This window comes from Haemaphysalis longicornis, unplaced genomic scaffold (assembly GCF_048455015.1).
Source record: "Haemaphysalis longicornis isolate Haplotype H1 unplaced genomic scaffold, Haemaphysalis longicornis Haplotype H1 scaffold_13, whole genome shotgun sequence".
NCBI lineage: Eukaryota > Metazoa > Arthropoda > Arachnida > Ixodida > Ixodidae > Haemaphysalis > Haemaphysalis longicornis.
Genome location: NW_027526233.1, coordinates 31,858,818 through 31,863,491, shown reverse-complemented (window position 1 = coordinate 31,863,491; position 4,674 = coordinate 31,858,818). Strand labels below are relative to the sequence as shown.

The window sequence follows — 4,674 nt, the reverse complement described above, 5'->3', positions numbered from 1 at the left end:
TTGCTCAGACTCCTTTTCACGTAATCAGGTGGAGGGAGGTACAGCCCACTGCCACTGGCGGTGCTTTTGCACAGTGGCCATTCCTAGATCCTGAGGCCCTCATTTCAGACGGGCGGGTCAGTGGGAGTGCTGGGCGGCCTACCAAAGGCAGTGGGCGGAATTTCTATCGCCGCCCACGGTGGGGAAAACACTGAACCATACATAGCCCAGCAGTTAAAAGGCTCCACCAGTTCAACCTTGATAAAGCTGTTCATGTAAAAGTGCAAACAAAATTACTTCAGCTCCTCGGCCAAGAGGACTGGGTGCACATTGCTCAGGGCTTCGGAAACAGGTGGAAATTTCCAAACTGCCTAGGTGCCGTCGATGGTAAACATGTGGCCATCACAGCACCTGCGAAATCTGGCAGCTTGTACTTCAACTACAAAGTCAGTATTAATTTTTTTTAAAGGGAAGCTTTCGGCCTCTCACTGATTTCATTTGCAGCTTTTCACCCAAAACACACTGCAAAAAATACAACTTTCTCTTATAATGATGATAATCATTGGTGAAGAGAAGAAAAAACGCTTCCTGTGGTCGGAATACAACCTGGGTTCCTCATGTTATGGAGCCAAGATCGATGCAGTTCGGATTTGGAGAGGGGTGCATGGGCGTGCAGAAATAGAAAACATGCACCCGTTGTGTCTAATGATGATTATGGTTTAACACTTGGAGAGGCTATAGAATGCCTGTATCAGTAAAGCACTACAGAGCACACTCGCAGTGCAGTGAACCATCGTGATAAGAAACAGGTGTTCGCATAAAGAGCGCACAGTGTTATGTCATACTCTCGACCAATAGGAGATCGCAGATCACTTCTCGGTTGGCGCGTTTGGTTATTGACCTAATTTTGGAAAAGTTCACTTTCTGCCGTCATTGTCGTTTTGACAGAGCACAGTTGATTTTAATTCGATTGCGTCAAATTCTTTTACTTCTTACATGTTGGTATATGTTCAGTGAGACTGAGCTCTTTCTTTCAGCACACCTTCTCCATTGTGCTGATGGCTGTCGTGGACAGCCAGTACAATATGTTATGATTGACGTCGGAGCTGAGGGCCGCAAGAGTGACGGCGGCATTTTTAAAGATACCAAGTTTGGCCGGGCCCTTGCCAACGGGACGCTAGACATCCTCAGTCTTGGCCTGCTGCCTGGGATGAGTGCCACAGCGGCACCGTTTGCCTTTGTGGGGGACGAGGCCTTCCAGCTGCGCAAGAATTTCCTCAGGCCCTTTCCTTCCAAGCAGGTGCGGGACGAGAGGCGGGTCTTCAACTACCATCTCAGCCGTGCAAGGTATTGTGCCAGCTTTTATGTGGCACTTCTTTAAGGGTTGGGCTGAAAGAAAAGGACACAGCTGAGTTTTTAGAAAATTTCATTTCAGGGAAATGATTAGGTCATTTTGGAGCAGCCAAAGTAGGTTTTGGAGCAGCAAAACCGGCTTTTGGAGCAGGTAGAACGAGCATTATTATATTAGAAATATTCCTAGGGCATAGGAAAAAAACATAGAGGAGCCCCAAAAGCAGCATCTTGGGCACACAAATGTTTAAACAAGTAAAATGCCTGTAAGGGTTCCAGGCAAAAGCGACGCAGGATGTGTCAAACGCGGAGGGAGCGGCGGTTCCGAGAAGTGGGAATGAATGACTTCATGGCAGCCAGCTCGTTAAGAGCAAGCGGTCTCTGGGTCATGCCATGCGCGGGAGGACACATTGTCTGGGGCCGCAGGTGCGGTGTCGCGTTGTTTTGGCCGGAGTGCGTGGTGTAGCCGTCGGAAAGCATTGGTAGCCTGGCGACTCAAATGGCATCCCGGGGGCATGGCGGCACCTGGCTCAGGGCCAACCGCCTTTCGTTTAGCCCGTGCCATGCGGTGAAGCCGCATGGCACGGGCACCACGCGTGCAATTTCGGGTGTTTCCCTTGAAGTAATCTGGTGGTTCGACAATAGAGTTTTAGCTGACCGTTTTTGACGGTCCGCTCCGGTATCAACGGCCCGCTCAGAGCAACCGGAGCCAATGCCGTTCGCGGCCAAGCGCGCCACACATGCGCAATGGCGCTCCCGCTTGCTATCGGAGCTGAGCGGACCGTGAAAAACGGTCACCTAAAACTCTCCATTATCGGAGGCTGAGAATTGCTGAGAAATTGCTAATCTAACAACGCATTCCCGTTCCTCATTTGCCTCACTAATATTCCCTGATGCAAACGGCAGCCAGCTGTTTGTTATGATAATCCGGGAGCAAGTGGTGTGGTGGTGATGTATAGGGTGTAAGAACGGGGCTTGCGACCGCCCGACAGCACTATCTGCGCAGCGGCGCCAGCGCCTTATGTACGGTTGCATTCTGCCGCGCAGCCAGTGCGTTTCCAGAGGCAAAGTGTACTTTGCAGCGTGGTGTTCGACAGAACAATCGTGTGGACGGTATTTCTTCTGTGCGATTCGTGGGTTTCCTAATGCCTCAGCATAAGAAGTATTGTTTTCGCTTTGAAATTCCAGACTCCGCTGTTCACGGTGCTTACAACCGTAGACCTGTAGCAGAACGCACAAGAGCAAGACCTTTTTTTTCCCCCGACTGGAAAGCTAGGGCAATGCTTTTGGATGGTCCAACAGACTCCGCTGTTCACTGTGCTTACAACCGCAGACCTATAGCAGGCTGCACAACAAAAGCAAATCCATTTTTCCCCCGAAGGGAAGGCTAGGGCCATGCTTGAAGACGGTCCGACTTCATGCAACGAATTTGAAAAGTTATCAATAATAGGGCTAGTCAGTACCGAATCTGTCGCGCCATCTCGCATCTCGTAACATGCTTGCAACATTACGTAGGGCGCGAACAGTCGCAATCTGCTTCACTCTATCTTGCTGTCATTCACAAACGCTGATTTCCTTATTTCTTGCGGCTTCGGCTGTATTAGGAAAATTTCTTCACCGATCGCTGCAACGATATTTGATCTGGTGGTGGCATGTGGGACGAGGCGCTGGTTTTACTGTGCCTCCCAGGCATGCTGTGCACTTTTTGAGGATTATGAGAGACGATGAGGTGCTCTGGCATTACATGTGCAGGTGCAGTCAAAAGCAATTGGAACACAGTCTTGTAAATTTGCAGGAGTTTGCACACACCATAGCGGTATAGATAGAAGCAACCGCATACAACGGTACACGATAGCGAACAGGCTAATTAACAGATATTACATGTTTTAATTGTGAATGCTGTGCTGGCGGGGCCAATCACAGCATCTTAGTTTTTTTCTAAATGACGCAATTTTTACCGTATGAAAGGTGTGTACTTATTGCAACCTCAGTTATAAAAATAATACTCTACTTAATATGCTTTACTTTATTTCTCTTGCAGGAGGTGTGCCGAGAACGCCTTCGGTATTACAGCTGCACGATGGCGTATCCTGTTCCGCACCATACCTTTGCAACCCGAGAACGTCGACTTTGTCATCAAGGCAGCCTGTGTTCTGCACAACTTCCTCACTGTCCAGAACACTGTCATCTATGTACATAGACAGTGAGGACAGCTTTGGCAACGTTGTTGCAGGGCACTGGCGTCGCAGCGTTCAAGAGGTGCAAGGGGATGGCGCGGAGCCTGCCAATTTCCCTCTGGTGACCACCCATGCCAGGAACTTCCCGAGCGAAGCGGCAGAGGCCAGGAACCTGTTCACGGCGTACTTCTGCAGCGACTCTGGGGAGGTGCCTTGGCAGTGGAGCCAACCAGGGGTCTGCGAAACGGAAGCTGTCAAGCATTTGAAGGAACAGCGCCTGCTTCCACTTCACTGAATGCTTCGCACACTGTGGTCTGACTGGCTTCCGTGGCCATGTAAGGCCACTTGTCATCAGTGCCTGCGAACGGTCCAGCTGCTGTGCAAGTCATGACGACGTGCCATGGACTGGGATTGCGCTACTGTAGCGAAGTCCACCACGCCAGCCTTCAGCTCAGAAGCCACAAATGGCTCTTTTAAGAGCCCCAAATGCTGCATAGCGGTTTGCCTGTCATGCTGCCACCCTGTGTGTCCTTTCATTAACCGATTCCAGCCCGAAACTTTTAAATGTTTTCTTGCCGTTCCAGTCCGCAACCGTTTTGCCAGGTTCTGGCACCGCGAAAAAAATGCCAACTCTGCAACAAAAACTCACTGGATATTTATTTTTTCTCTTGCATTGTGCTTGCAACTCCTTTACCGATATTTGAGCAGTGTGAAATCACTCGTAATATTCCCCTGAGCACACCAGGGTTGTTACTACCAGTTTTGCAGAAAAAGTATCCATTATTTATTTATTTATTTTATACCCACAGCACCATAAGGCATTGCAGTGGGGGGAATACAACATGATTACAAGACAGATCACAAGCTCAATTTGCAGTAAATACAGTACAGTCTAACCAGCTAGCAGCAAGTATACTCAATCAAACCTATCAATTTGTTAATTGCAGGTAGACAAAAATGCACGAAAAATTCTAGCGGGTAACATACCATAACAAGGAAAGAAATCCTTCCCTATGTATCCATACAGCACTCAAACAAAACACCCGTCATCAAAAACGAATCGCTACCAACAGCGGCAATGATCGCTGAATTATTCCTCCTTGTGTTTTTTGTATCGCTACAAACAGCACATCTGATGGAAACAGAAGAGTAACGGACACAGACCGAG

The 4,674-nt window shown here is 48.9% G+C and overlaps 1 pseudogene; it reads left to right on the top strand.

The window, feature by feature from the left end:
- Window positions 1-1,037: 1,037 nt before the first annotated feature.
- Window positions 1,038-3,801, top strand: LOC144163764 (uncharacterized; annotated as a pseudogene).
- Window positions 3,802-4,674: the final 873 nt, after the last annotated feature.